At 51.7% G+C, this 15400-nt stretch overlaps 1 long non-coding RNA gene across 1 annotated transcript; it reads right to left on the bottom strand.

The window, feature by feature from the left end:
* Positions 1-12473: 12473 nt before the first annotated feature.
* LOC122210141 lies at positions 12474-14677 on the bottom strand. Its single transcript, XR_006197937.1, has 3 exons — positions 14365-14677; positions 13155-13270; positions 12474-12856 (listed from the first exon to the last, which is right to left on the bottom strand). It is a non-coding gene; the product is annotated as an uncharacterized LOC122210141 (long non-coding RNA).
* Between the last annotated feature and the right edge of the window lie 723 nt (positions 14678-15400).

The following is a 15400-nucleotide window of genomic DNA, read 5'->3' as shown; positions in this document are numbered from 1 at the left end:
TGTAAAACACAATGTCTCCCAAGGTAGCACCTAACCTATTAGCCACTTGTTCTCCATAAGTTTGCCTTTTAAAACCGGAACATCTGGGGCACCTGGGTGGCTCAGTCAGTTAAATGTCTGACTTGGGCTCAGGTCAGGATCTCACGGTTTGTGAGTTCGAGCCCCGTGTCGGGCTCTGTGCTGACAGCTCAGAGCCTGGAGCCTGCTTCGGATTCTGTGTCTCCCTCTCTCTGCCCCTCCCCTGCGCACACGCTCTCTCTCTCTCTCTCTCTCTCTCTCTCTCTCAAAATAAACGAACTCTAAAAAAACAAGAACAAGAGTGTGTATTAAAGAAATATATTTTCTGTCTTCAAACATGAAGTTCAATGAATGGTCACAAACTGAGCTCACGGTATGATCAGCATCCACCCCAAGAAAAAGAACGTGTCAGCCCCCCAGAAATCTTATTTCCCTCCCGCCACCGGCTTTCCACCTGCCTGGTTTCTAATGCCATAAATTAGTCGAGTAGGGGTCATGTGGTGTCATTTTTTGACTGAACTGTGATTCACACAGAATTCAATGCAAAGACCTTGGGTGCTTAGTTCAACAAGTTTGGACAGTTGCACACACTCGGGTAACCACCACCCGAAAAAAGAAATAGGACGGCTGTGTCCAGTAGCGACATGATCAGAGCCACACCTGTAATTCCAAATTTTCTAGCAGCCACATGTGCTCCTTGTTTTTAAACTCAATTTAAAATTAAATAAAACAAAAAATTCGGTCCCTCAGTTGCACTAGTCACAACTCAAGACAGTATCGTGTGGCTCGCAGCCAACGCGTTGACAATGAAGATTAGGATATTTCCGTCGGCCCAGAAAGTTCCCTCTTCCCCCTTTCCTGTCAGTTTCCTACCTCCACACCCAGGCAACCCCTGTCTGGCTTCTGTCATCATAGATTATCCTTTGTCCTTGCGTTCCCGCAAATGGGATTATATAGGATATTCTCTTTTGTGTCCTGCTTATGTTGGTCAGTGTAATTGTTTTCAAGAATCATCCAGGAGCGCCGCACATGGCTGAAATCCAGAACACTGACAACATCAAATGCTGACAAGGATGTGGAGCTTCGAACTATTCAGGGACCGTCCGTCATTCATCGCTGGGGGGAATGTGAAATAGTGTGTGTAGCCACGTTGAAAGACAATTTGGCGGTTATTTACAAAACTAGACGTACACTTAACATACAAATCCTTGGTATTTACCCAAAGGAGCTGAAAACGTATGTCTTTACAAAACTTGCGCACGGATGTGTCTAGCAGCTTTATTCATCATCGTCAAAACTTGGAAACAACCAAGATGCCCTTCAATGGATGAATGGATAAACAAACAGTGGGCCTTCCAGGCCATGGGATATTATTCAGCGCTATGAAGAAATGAGCTACCAAGCCCTGAAAAAACACAGAGGAACCTTAAGTGCAAATTATGGAGTGAAAGAAGCCAATCTGAGAAGGCTCTGTGCTGTAGGATTCTACCTCCACGACATTCTGGAAAAGACAAAGGCCACGAAGACAGTAAAAAGATCAGGGATTGCTGAGGGTTGGGGAAGGAAGGAATGAATAGGGGGAGAACAGAGGATTTTTAGGATATTTTTTTAAACGTTTATTTATTATTGAGACAGAGACAGAACGTGAGCAGGGAAGGGCAGAGAGAGAGGGAGACACAGAATCGGAAGCAAGCTCCAGGCTCCGAGCTGTCAGCACAGAGCCCGACGCGGGGCTCGAACTCACAAACTGCGAGATCACGACCTGAGCCGAATTCGGACACTTAACCGACTGAGCCACCCAGGCACTCCTTAGGGTATTTTATACTTGATCTCAGTGTCATGAGTTAGAGCCCTGTGTCAGGCTCTGTTCTCACTGCTCAGAGCCTGGAGCCTGCTTCCGATTCTGTGTCTCCCTCTCTCTCTGCCCCTCTCCTGCTTGCACGCCTTCTCTGTCTCAAAACATAAATAAACATTTAAAAAAATGTTTTTAAACATTAACTCTTTAATAAAAATAATCATCCACGATGTTGCATGTATCAGTGGTTTGTTCTTTTTTGTTGTTGAGTAGCATTCTTGTCGCGTAAGTACCCCACTTGTCTTTTCATTCTGCTGATGCACATTTTGGCTGTTTTCTGCTCAGGACCCCTTCTTGTGCAAGTCGCTTTACAGACATGTGTTTTCATCTCTCTTGGGTAAACGCCAAAGTGCCGAGTCATAGGGTAGGTACGCTATTAAGTTTATAATATACAGTTCTGCAAAAGGATCGTACCGTTTTGCATTCCCGTCGCCCACACCGGGGAGTCTCATTTCCTCGGCTTTGCCAACATTCGGTGCTGTTAGGCTCTTGTGTTTGAGCCGTTCTGTGTACTGCGGCTGGGACCTGCATTTCCTTGATGGCAGGAGGCGTTGAGAACCTCTGATATATTTATGGACCATTCTTAGGTCTTTTTTGGCAAGGGGCCTGATCGAGTCTTTTGTTCATCTTTAAGATTCAGCTGTTGTCTCTTAGTGTTCATTCATAAGAGTTCTCTCCATGTTCTGGGTACAAATCTTTTTGCCAGATACACGTACTGGCAATATTTTTCCAGTCTGTGCCCTATCTTAATGATGTCTTTAGGGGCGCCTGGGTGGCTCTGTCGGTTGAGTGCCCAACTTCAGCTCAGGTCATGATCTTACGGTTTGTGAGTTCGAGCCCCGCGTCGGGCTCTGTGCTGACAGCTCGGAGCCTGGAGCCTGCTTTGGATCCTGTGTCTCCCTCTCTCTGCCCCTCCCCCACTTGTGCTCTGTCTCTGTCTCTCAAAAATGAATAAACGTTAAAAAAAATTTCTTAAATGATGTCTTTTGATGAGAATGTTCTTAACACTGTCTTAGAAAAGCAGAAACTTTTAATTTTGGTGACATCCAATTTTTCCGATTTTTAATTTCATAGTTAGTGCTTTTCGTGTCCTGACAAGAAAATCTTGGTCAAGGTGATAAGATTTTCACCGATGTTAACTATTAGAACAGAGGCTGGTACTGTAGCTCTCAGGACAGAGCCAGCCAGCCACCTGTGTTTGTTTGGCTTATGAGCTAAGAATGCTTTTACATTTTTAAATGGCTGGGGGGGAAATCAGAAGCAGAGTAATATGTTACATGTGAAAAATATACGAAATTCAGATTCCAGTGTCCATGAGTAAAGGTTTCTTAGAACACAGCCACATCTGTTTGTGTGTGTGGCTGCTCTCACATCACAACTCAAGTTGCTTCAGAGACTGGATGGTTGGCAACGCCTAAAATATTTACTATCTGGCTCTTTACAGAGAAAGTTTGCCAGGCTCTGTTCTAGAAGCTTCTGTAGCTCTGGGTTTTCTGTTTGGAGTGCGGTAGAGGCTAAGTGTCATTCAAACTGATTTCTTTAAATGATTATTTGAGGAGCGCCTGGGTGGCTTAGTGGGTTGGGCGGCCGTCTACAGCTCAGGTCATGATCTTGCGGTCTGTGGGTCCGAGCCCCGCATCGGGCTCTGTGCTGACAGCTCAGAGCCTGGAGCCTGCTTCTGATTCCGTGTCTCTCTGCCCCTTCCCTGTTCTCTCTCTCAAATAATAAATCAACAAAGAAATAAGTGATTATTTGAATTGTGTGCCCGACTGGGAGACACAGGACCCTGCCCGTGTTTCTGGACTGTGGCAGAAAGCCTCCCTCCTCTCCGCTGGAAAGAGACAGTGCATCTGGCTGAGAACTGGGGGAGAGGGTCTCGCCCTGGCCTCCTCTGGGCCGAAGGAGCTGACTTAGAACTGGCATGTTTTTGGATTCTTGGGGATTTCCCCGGATTACACAGACCCCGTCAAGTCTGGGTTTTATATTAACATCGCAGACCTCCACGCACAATTGCCCAGGGTTCCGCCCCCAGGCCAACATTCCTCCCCCAGGGAGGGGTCACGGGCAGGGCTCCTGTTATTGTCAGGGAGAACGGGTCCCAGGGCAGTGGGACACCGAGGCCGTGACTCCCACCTGGCGGCCCTCTATCGCCGGCCGCCCCTCGCCGCCGCGCCACCACGCGGAGCGAAGCGAAGGCCTTGCAAAAACACCGGCTTCGTGCGCTTCCGGTTACGGCTGGTGGGACGTGTTCTGCTCAGGGAGTGGAGTTCAGGGTCATCCCTCCCCACAACCAAGCAGAGGTAGCTGCCCATCTCTTCCAGGTCGCGTAGCTCTCAACTATTGAGTCATCTCCTTCCTTTGACGAGCGGGGCGACGGAGGCCGGGAGACGCCTGTGACATTTCCCGACACGCACTACCTCCCAGGCCCGCTGCAGACACACCCCTCCGTGCAGCTCACGTGTGCCCGCCTCCGCCGCCTGTGTTCGGGGGGCGTGTGGTTCGGGCTCTGCTGGCAGCCGCTGTCGTGTCCTAGCAAAGCCAATCCCCCAAACAGTCTATGTCCCCGCGCTTCCGGTGCGGAAAGTGAGGCACAGAAAGGCTCAGAAAACTGTGTAGGGTCACAAAGCGAGTGAGGCACCGAGCTGGAATCCAAACCCAGGCGAGTGAGGAGCAAAGACCACGCCGGGGTCTGTCCCATCCCACACAATGGTTGGTCCCTAGTCATGATCTGTCCTCCTGGAAACCTGGGAAACGGGTAACAGGTACGCAGCATGCATCAGAGTCCAGGCGCGGAGAAGGCCCGTGAGCGAGGGACACACAGTGCCCGTCAGCTTGACCTCACATTCGAAGGAAAGCTAAAGAGCAGATTTTTACCGGATGTTTTGAAATCAAAGCTACATTAAAGGTCACTGAGCCTAAAAGTGTGGCCAACAGTGTAGGCGACCGTTTGTGAGCAAAGCGCATCAGAGAGGGGTGCAGTGGGGCGAGACAGATACGCCAACCAGCAGCCATTTATCTAGAAAAATCTAAATCTATCTAGATAAATCTAAATTTATCTCCATTTAGAACAAGTACGAGCATTCACGTGCAAGACATGTGATCTGTGCACAAAGCGGGATAGACCCTACGAGCAAAAAAAAAAAAAGAAAAGGAAAAAAAAATTACCTGGACTTCCCCCTGACTTAGAACACATCCTCCAAGGATTTTTCTGTAAGGCCAAGTAGAATTACAAGGTTGGTGTTTTCAGTGAAGTCACAAAATTATAGCAGTGTAAAGGGCACTCGAAAGGCCAACGATCGTTGTGGCAAATTAACATTTGTTAATACCGGAGGGAAGAAATGCAGGGGAGGAAGCTTCCCACACAGCTCTGTGGTGAGAAACGTTTCCTCCGCCTGACCCAAGTCCGACTACAAGGAGAAGTGAGGTTTCCCGCGACCCTGGGGACAGGGGGTGCCGGAGTGGGCATCAGAGACCTTGCCCATGACACTGACAGGCTGGAAACATCTCTGAGGCTCTGGAAATCGTCACACCTTCGTTGACTGGATGTCATTCAGCGAACATTTAAGTGCCTCCAATATGCCACACTCGGGGCTTGATAGACGTGATGGAGAAGGGACAGACGTGGCCCCCACCCACACAGAGCTTACCTCTGGTGGGGAGATGAGCTCGAGGGATAGAAGTGTCAGCAAAGATGAGGAGTGTGGAAGCAGTCAGGAACACATCCGCTGCAGAGACCCAAATGGAGTCCTTTCTCCCACCCAACAGGAAGGTCCAGGGAGGTGGCCGTTGGTGTCGGTTCAGTCACTCAATGATGTCAAACCCACATGTTGGCAAATCTCTTGGAACTTTCCCTCAGGATCACAAGAGGACTGCTGTAGCTCCAGCCATCATGCTCTCCTTCCAGGCAGAAAAGGGAAGGCATGGGAGCACAAGCCGTGCTGTTTCCTCTTAACAGGAAGGGAAATGCTTTCTCAGAACCTTCGACTATGTCACACGGCCACCCCCGCTGCAAGGCAGGCGAGAAGAGCCAGTGCTTAGGTGGGCACACAGCCACTCCGAACAAGACCAGAATTCTTTCAGCAAGGAAGAGTAAATGTGGGACGGGTGTTTGGTAGCCACTCGGTCCAGTTGTTTATCGCTGTGTTAACAAACCCAAGGACACGGCACGACCGTGATTTTGCGCGCTCGGGGATCGGTGGGGCAGAACTTTGCACAGGGCACGGCAGGGATGGCCCCTCTCCGCTCCCTCAACTGGGAAGGTGACTGGGGTGAATCGGATGGCCGAGGGCCTGAATCATCTGGAGGCTTCTGTCATCACGTCTGGCTCCTGGACTAGAACGTCTTGAAGGCCGGGCTCTCCGTGCGGCTCGGGCTTCCTGACAGCATGGCACCTGGGCTCCCAGAGGAGCATCTGAGATGAGCGTCCGAAGAGTGGGCCACTGCACGGCCCCAGGCGACAGAGCCCCGGCGTCACACAGCATCCCTTCCACCGCGTTCTGTTGGCCGCGAGCCAGTCGCTAAGGCCTGCCCGCATCCGGGGGGAGGGAAGGAGCTAGGCCCCCTGATCTTGATGGGGGTGGCAGACGGGGGGCAAGATCACAGAGCCACTGGGGGAGGAGGGCTGTTGATGAGGTCGGCTGTGGAAAATAGAACACAGCAGTGTCGGCCACAGGCACCTGTCCAGGACGCGAGGCTCCGGAAAGCCTTGAGGGAGGAAGCTTCGTCTCCGCCGAAAAGCGCGGGAGAAAGAGCGGTCAGGTGGTGAAGGGGGGCGGTGTGCAGGGCAGCGGAGGGCAGAGGAGGAACGAAGCCGTCCACAGCCGGATGGGAGGGCCCAGCAGCAGAGGAGGAAAGCACCGGTGGCGAGGTGGACAGAAGCCAGACCACGCGGCACCCCGCGGGCCAGGGGAGGGGCTTGGGCTTTGTCCTCAGAGCAGCGGGAGGTCGCGTGAGGTTGTCCACAGGAAGCCAAGTGACACATGGGCACATTAGGAAGTTCACAGGCTGCAGGGGGGGAAGCGGATGGGGCCACCCGAGGCCAGGTAGACGAGGAGGGGGCTGTGGCAGGACTCGTAATTCACTGGCGGTTGCAGGGGTGAGGGACGGGGAGGAGGGAATTCGGAGCCCCGTGTTGAGCGCTCTGGGCCCCGCGAGGTGCTGGCTCGGGGCTGCTTCTTAATAAACGACACCTGTTGTGGAACTTTGTACCGTGTCTCAAACACAAACTCAAGCAAGGCCCTCCAGTGCTTGAAACGTTGCCCTCTGGCTGGAGAGGACTCAGTCCTGAGACTGGCCGCGGTTCCCCCATGCCCTCCCTCCCATGCCCCCAGCTCCGCGCAGAACAGAACGAGACCTCTCACCCTCTCAAATCTGTGCTGCTGCCCACCTGCTCGCCTTCCCCTCCCGTGTGCCCCCTGGTCGCCTCCTCTCCGGTTTTCCGGGCTCAGGCGTGAAGTCGTCTCCCCCAGACCTGGGGCACCCGCCTTGTCTTGTGACGCACACGCTGGGATCTGTGGTCCCTCCCTTCTGCCCTGTGAGCTCTCGGTGGCTGGCTTCTGGCCTCTCGCTCACTGCCGCGTGGCTGAGCTCTGGACGGTGGAGACTCCAATCGGCACAGTCAGTCCTGGGAGCCGGGAAGGCACAGGAGACCAGAGGAGATATGCAGGGGGGAAGCCAGGGGGTGCAAGGCTCCCGACGCGTCTAAGCCACGCGGCCGCTTCTGCAGGAGGCCACCAGCCACACGTGGCTCCTCGTCAGCTTTCGCTTCCGAGAAGTCCAGAGCAGCCAGTCCCTCGGATGCCACGAGACAGCGATCGGTTTCTGGCCGAAACTCTGACCGTGGCTTGATGTCACGGCAAGAACGCATAGACTTCCCGTGTCTGGTCACAGCTCAGAAGGCATCCAGAAAGGAGGAAGGTAAAAATCGGGATTGGGTGGGAAGGCAAGCTGGTGCAGCCACTCTGGAGAACAGCATGGAGGTTCCTCAAAAAAACTAAAAATAGAACTACCCTACGAGCCAGTAATCGCACTACTAGGCATTTATCCACGGGATACAGGTGTGCTGTTTCGAAGGGGCACATGCACCCCGATGTTTACGGCAGCACTATCAACAATAGCCAAAGTATGGAAAAACCCCAAATGTCCATCGTTGGGTGAACGGATAAGGAAGCTGTGGTCTATATATACAATGGAATATTACTCGGCCATCAAAAAGAATGAAATCTTGCCATTTGCAACTATGTGGATGGAACTAGGGGGTATTATGCTAAGTGAAATCAGTCAGAGAAAGACAAATATCTTATGACTTCACTCATATGCGGACTTTAAGAGATGAAACAGATAAGGGAAGGGAAACAAAAATAATATAAAAACGGGGGGGACAAAACAGAAGAGACTCATAAATATGGAGAACAAACAGAGGGTTGCTGGAGGGGGTGTGGGAGGGGGGATGGACTAAATGGGTAAGGGGCACTAAGGAATCTACTCCTGAAATCATTGTTGCTCTATATGCTAATTTGGATGTAAATTTAAAAAAATAAAAAATAAAATTTGTACAAAATCGGGATTGGGAAGTGAGCACGCATGGTTGGTGGCAACAGAACTGAACCTCTCTGTTTGATCGTCTTAAAACTACAAGCACAAAGTCCTAAGAGAGAAAAAAAAGAGAGGCATGGCTTTCTGCAGCTGACTCTTCCAACAACAAGATGAAGACATCATATGGGAACTTGGTCTTCGCAGCCACGCTGGTCAGCCATGATTTTCCGTTTTAAGCCTCAATTTCCTCTTTGGAAATGGGAGTGGCGTTGTTTTAGGATTCAATGAAGTATATGCCCAGTGCCTGGCATTACAGGGGTACCCAAATGTCACATCCCCTCTTAGGTGCACTTAGAACTTGGAACACATATGCACCGAATGTTGGAGCCCCTAAATATATAAAATAAATACTAACGAACCTGAAGGAACACATAGTCGACAATACAGTTAGGGAACATCAGTATTCCACGTTCAACGATGAATAGCTCATCCAGACAGAGGAAAATCAATAAGGAAACATCAGACTTCAATGACACGTGTGCCCAGATGAACCTAACAGACATGGATAGAACATTCCATCCCACCCAGCAGAAAAACATCCTTCTCCAGGGCACATGGCACATCCCCCTGGAGAGATCACATGTCAGGCCATAAAACAAGTCTTAATGCACCAAAAAAGACCACTGACATCACATCAAGCACCTTTTCCAACCACCATGGTACGAAACTAGCAATCAGTTACAAGAAGAAAGCCGGAAACGTCACCAATATGTGGAAATCAAAGGGCACGCTCCTGAACAGCCAGTGAGTCAAAGAGAAGCCGAAAGAGAAACTTAAAAACATCTTGCCACAAGTGAAAATGGAAATACAACGTATCAAAATGGATGGGCTGTGGGGCGCCCGGGTGGCTCAGTCGGTTGAGCGTCCGACTTCGGCTCAGATCGTGATCTCATGGGTTCGTGAGTTCAGGCCCAGTGTCGGGCTCTGTCCTGACAGCTCGGAGCCTGGAGCCTGCTTCGGATTCTGTGTCTCCTCTCTCTCTGCCCCTTCCCCGCTCACACTCAGTCTCTCTCTCTCTCAAAAAAGAAATGAACATTAAAAAAAAAAATGTATGGGATGTAGTAAAAGCAGTTCTAAGAGGGAAGTTCATAGTGATAAACACCTACATTCATAAAAATAATTTTTTGAACAGAGTCTGCTGCCCTTCCTGTGTCGTTCTCTGTTCCCAAATGGCTTAAGGCGGCTACAGTGAAAACTTCGTTTTTCCGTGGAAACCCCTGCTGTGGGACACTGGTGCGTCAATAAATGTGGCCCAAGGGCCATACCCCCTGCCCGCCCACCCCAGCACCACCCCGGGTCGGGGGTGGGGGGCAGAGGGGCTCAGGAGCAACTTCTAGGCGCGTGCTGACGTTCCGTGAACACCCACGACTATTTTGGTTCCCCCTGTATTGGGAGGGACAGAGAAAATCCGAGAGGCAGGATGATGTGCTCGGGGCGGAAGACGGGGCTTCGTTTCCTGAGTTTTCATGCGAGGCTGGCAACGCAGTTTCCCCTCATTAAACAGTGTTCCTTGCGGTGCACCATGCAAGCCGCATTAAACTTTAAGACCTAGTTAAACTTGTATTTCTTCAGGCTCAGTGGAAGCTCGGTAGATTATTTTTCCCCAATTAAACTAATAATAAACGTGATTTGGAAAAAAATAGAATAAAACAAGCTTGCAAAGGCCTGAGCATATCTGTTTGTCAGTTTACCGTTACAAATAGAATTAGTCCAGACATTTAAGTGGCTTCTGTGAGCCTTCCTCCTGTGGGCTCCCTCTGTGCATAGTCTGTGTGCAGAATGTTATTAGGTAAAATTTATCCTCTCTTAATTTATTAGATTATGTCTCTATACGGTTGTGCTTATTTTAGCAAAGAGGTTTTTAAACAAATAGAAGTAAATGCAGATTTAATTTATTTCACCAGGCGAAGAGTCTCAAGAAAATCAATTTTCATTTGTACAGGTATTCTGGTGGCCCGGCACCCTCCTCGCTCCCCATTATTACAATCCTGCTCCTTCTAGGCGGGCGTTTACGTGACAGATAGCTTCATTTCTCTGCCATGATTCTATTACTAACAGAAAAATATATTTAAGGAGTATTAAAGGTCTAACTTAAGCTGACAAGAGGCAGCAAAACTCGTGTTCAGGCTTTCGCCGACTCGGACGAGGGGGACCCTTTGGCAAAGGCGCCACGTCGCCCACTTTTCTGCGGCCCCTCGTGTTTTGTTAATTTACGGAAGACCTTTAACATCATCTAAATGCAAGCATGGGTCTCAGCCCAGCGTGAGAGGGTCTGACGATGGATTTTTCTGTAAATTCTCTCCGCGGGTGTACTTCTCAGAGTCGGGGCGTGTATGGAGGGCGCCCACGGCAAGGTTCTAAGTGCCCAGGTCGTAACGCTGCAGTCCGGGCCATTTTTCCTAGCCTCACGGCTCATTGATACACATAAATTAGATCATCCTTTCTGTGCTCTGCCTAAAACCCTTCTGATGGCTTTCCATCGTCCTCTCCAACCTCATCCCTTTCCTCCCCGCTATGGGTTCTCGATCCGGCTTCATCCGGCATGCGAGAGCCAAGCACACACACGTCCTCCCATCTCTGCAGTCAGGGTTCACCCTGGTCGCGCAAAATCAGCCATGATGCGAACATTTGCACGGTGCAAGTTGGCAAACACTACAGATCGGGGCTTTGGGCTGTTTTGTTTGTTTGTTTGGGGTTTTGTCGTGCTTTCTTTAGAGACAGCTGAAAATTGTGATCCCTGCCCTACCTCCTCCCGGCCTCCCCAAGCTCACAGGGTTCCGGCCGCACTAACCTTGAACACGTGGAGCTCTTTTCTTCGGGGCCTCTGCTTTGCCGGGTCCCCTCGCAGGGAGCAAGCTTGCCCATCGTGGCTGATGCTCTCACTTCCCTACTTAGATCCCCCTGCGTCCCCCCATCCGTACACAGGCTTCCAAACTCTGACCGCCAGGATCGATTTACCCCAAGGATCTGCTCTGGCTGCCGTTCATTGCCAGCACAGAAGGCCTGACTGCCAGGAGCTAAGACCAGCCCCCACCATCCCCTTAACGAGGATGAGAGGGGGGTCGCGGATGAACTGCCCAAGTCCCCGACTCTGGATGGAGGGAAGCTCCGCATGCAACCCTCGTCTTATTGGCTTGCTTTTCCTGTCTCACTGCCCGGGACCACCTCCCAAATTAACTCGTGCTTGAATCTCTGTCCCGTGCTCTGCTTCTAGGGGGATCCAAACTCAGACAGCCCCACCGTTCCCTTGGTTGTGGCTCCTTCTCCTCCTTCAGGCCTCAGCTTACCTGTCTCTTCCGAGAGGCCCACCTGGCCACCAGCCCGTGCAATGTCTTCCCGCCCAACCCCAGTCCCTGAGAAATGTCAGAGCCTGGTTTTGAACCCAGAGCTCTCTGGCTCTGAGACTGAGGGCTCCTACGGCACCACCAGCTGGGACGCTGTCACCAGGCAGGTTCTGGTCCTGTAGCTCTCCAGCGAGGGCTGGGAATCCGGAAGCGAGATCTTGTTTCTCACGAGTTCCCACAAGAGATTTTCATGCACACTAAATAGTCCCAGAAGAGAGTTCTCGGAGGTGGCTTAATCGTGGAATGTGCTGTCTTTGCGGTAGGACTTGATCGTGTCATTTACAACACACTCGTTCATTCAACAAATACTTGTCAAACTCAGGAGAGGACGCCTGACAACAGGCACGGTCCCTACTCTCATAGACTTTCCATGTACACTTGTCAGTTTTGTGATTGGACAATGAATTGATTCTGGGGTTTTTTTGTTGGTTTTTTTTTTTTACTGTTTATTTATTTTTGAGAGAGAGAAAGAGAGACAGAGTACAAGTTGGAGAGGGGCAGAGAGAGCAAGAGAGAGACAGACAGACAGAATCCAAAGCAGGCTCCAGGCTCTGAGCTGTCAGCACAGAGCCCGACGTGGGGCTCAAACCCACGAACCTCGAGATCGTGACCTGAGCCAAAGTCGATGCTTAACCGACTGAGCCACCCAGGCGCCCCCTGATTCTGTTTTAAAACCAGACAGAGACGTCTGTTGATTGAGTGGAGGACTGATAGCTTTCTGGGGCGGCCCGTGGAGGTTGCCAGGATCCGGTGCCCTCCTCAGCAGCGTGCCCGCCCCCAGAGCTGACTCGGGTGTGGCCTGCAATTCGGCATCATGTAGACAGCATGCTCCAGGCACCCCAACCAGCTCCGCCATTACCCTCTCGCAGAAATTGGGACGGGACGTTCAGCCGGACGGTGCATGAGGCTTTCCGAACGGGATCCTGGAGACTTCATCGACGCGCATCTCTGGCCACCGAAATGACGCATATGTACACGATTCATTTGGGGCAGGATTTGTGAGTCTTTACTGAGCGGGGGGTGCTGGGAGCGGTTCTGACGTGATCTGCGAAGACCGGCGACTCGTAGTTGCCGTCCCGGGCAGTAAGGGATGTCTCGGTCCATGTGGAGCAGGCCCTGGAGCTAAGTACGCCTGGGTCTCCAGAGCACCCCGGCCACCCCCTCGTGCTGTGCCCACGGTGCCCTACCCACTCGCTAGGGCCTCAGTGTCCCTTCTGTGCCGTGGGCATGATCACAGACCTCCCTTCCGGGGTTGCTGGGGGGATTCGAGGGGAGGAGAACCAGCAGATCCCGTGCCCCCCCCCCCCAGAGTGGCCCCAGCAACAGTTACAGCCAGTTCTTACCTGTGGGAAATCACAGGGCAGCATCGGAGAAATCATTAAGGTGTCAAAATCCCGCGCTACGCCCCACTGGCAGGCGCTCGTTGTCGAAGCAGGAAACATTCATCGGGACGGTAACACTTCAGTCGTCCGCAAAAGCCAGGGAGAGAGGGAAAAAATGTCTAAGTGCTAAACGAGCTGATTTTCATAAAATGATCATTATGCTGTCTAATAACATTTCCCAATATAAAGTCCTCCTATTAATATCTATTAACACTGTAAAGATTAAATCATACCTTTGTGATTATTTTCATCTTTTTTTAACCTTATTCTGTTCCAAAGAGTTGGTTGTGGACTGGATTATTTTGGGGGTGGGTTTTTTTTTTCTCTTTTGCTTTGTGGGTTTTGTTTGTTTGTTTGTCTGTTTGTGTTTTTGGCCTTTATCTTCAGAATGCTCTAGTGGCATTCCGAATTCTTCCAACAGGGAGATACTGTACCTTTAATAACAGTTACGCACATGGGGCGCCTGGGTGGCTCAGTCGGTTAAGCGTCCGACCTCGGCTCAGGTCACGATCTCACGGTTTGTGGGTTTGAGCCCCGCATCAGGCTCTGCACTGGAGCCTGCTTCGGATTCTGTGCCTCCCTCTCTTTGTGCCTCCCCACTGGCACTGTGTGTGTGTGTGTGTGTGTGTGTGTCTCTCTCAAAAATAAACATTAAAAAAAAATGTTATTAAATAATGGTCACACACGCACAAGGATCTGTCCTGGGCTGTTGGGACTGAAAAGTCTACGTAGGCACCCAGCTTGGAAAAGCATCCATTCTGCCACTTTTCATTTGCAACACTGTGCCTCTCTTACATACCACGTGGAAGTCACCAGAATAGGAGATCACCAGGTGCATGTCCCGCCCGCCCCCTCGGGCCCTCTTCTGGCCGATTCTGAGCAGCAGGGTGGCTCCCGCTGGGCTCTGGGTTGACACAGGAGTCGGGGAGCAGCTAGGCGTGGGCTGCGGGCAGCGGGCAGCACTCCCCAGGTGGCTTCCTGGAGGCGGCCTGACGCCCCGGGGCGAGCAAACCCCCAAGCTGTGTGCAAACCCACCAGCAGTGCAGGAAGTGAGGCTCGTGGCCACGTCGGGACTCACTTCTCAGCCTGGCGCAGGTGGGGAGCCCTGCCCTTTTGCCTTTCACAGCAACAGAATTTTTTGAAGAAAGTATTACTTTATATACACACTTACCAATATTTTAAGTTCAGGCTTCTTGTTGAGCATCTGAGTGCGTCATTAGAGCTGAGTGGTGATGAAGTACACACAGCTCACCCAGGCTGTCACCGGGCATCCCAGGAAGCAGGCTCAGAGAGGGAGATGAGCCCTGCAGGGCCTCGGGCTGGGTGTGGTGTTAGACATGTCACCTGCACAAGGGAGGGGCGGCCGGGTTAGGGAGGGCGTGTTATCCAGCTCACCTCCAGCCTCGAGGAAGGCCTCGGATGGCCCCGCCGGGGACCCCGGAGTTGGGATGACCCTCTGAGCCGTCCTGCGGTTGACCAGGCACCAGCCGCTGGCCCTCCTGGGATGGGGTGTGACTGGGGCCGGTGCCCTCTGGGCAGACACCCATCCAGGAAGGGGGCACATGCTGAGGGCATTCTGCCAGCAGCCTCCGGGCCTGTGGGGAGCAGGCCTTTATTTCTGCAGGACGAACTGGACAGCACATTGCACAGCCCATCACGCATAGCCAGAGTGGTCGTTCTAAAAGGCAAATCTGACCACATTATCCCTTCGCATCCTTTTGTGGTTCCCAGTGCTCTTGGGTACACACAGATCCCCAGCTTGGGCCCTGCCCACCTGCGCAGCCTCGTCTGGCACTGTCTCCATCTCTGTCCTCTGACCACGTGCTTGTTCTATGTCCTCCTGCCACAGGGCCTTTGCAAATGCTGTCCCCCTCTGCCCCAATCACTCTTCCCCCTTTACACCCACCTAACTGACCCCATCTCATCTTTCAGGGGTCGGTTCCTCAAAAAGCCACCCCCGTTCCCTGACCAAGTCAAATCCTTGTACTCCAGGCTGTGAGAGGGTTTGTGACTTCCCTCGAACACAACTTGGAATTCTACCTTCATCGCTGATCACTATTTGACTGTTGTCTAGCTTCCCAGTGGACTGTAAGTGCCATGACGTGGGGGCCAAGCCAGGTTGTCCTTCGCCACTGCTTTCCCAGAGCCCCACACAGGCCTGGCACGTAGTAGGTACTCAATAAACACAGACTGAGAGAATAAAGCAA

This window comes from Panthera leo, chromosome E3, assembly GCF_018350215.1.
Source record: "Panthera leo isolate Ple1 chromosome E3, P.leo_Ple1_pat1.1, whole genome shotgun sequence".
Lineage (NCBI taxonomy): Eukaryota > Metazoa > Chordata > Mammalia > Carnivora > Felidae > Panthera > Panthera leo.
The sequence above is the reverse complement of the archived record's forward strand: the minus strand, read 5'-3'. Positions and strand labels throughout refer to the sequence as shown.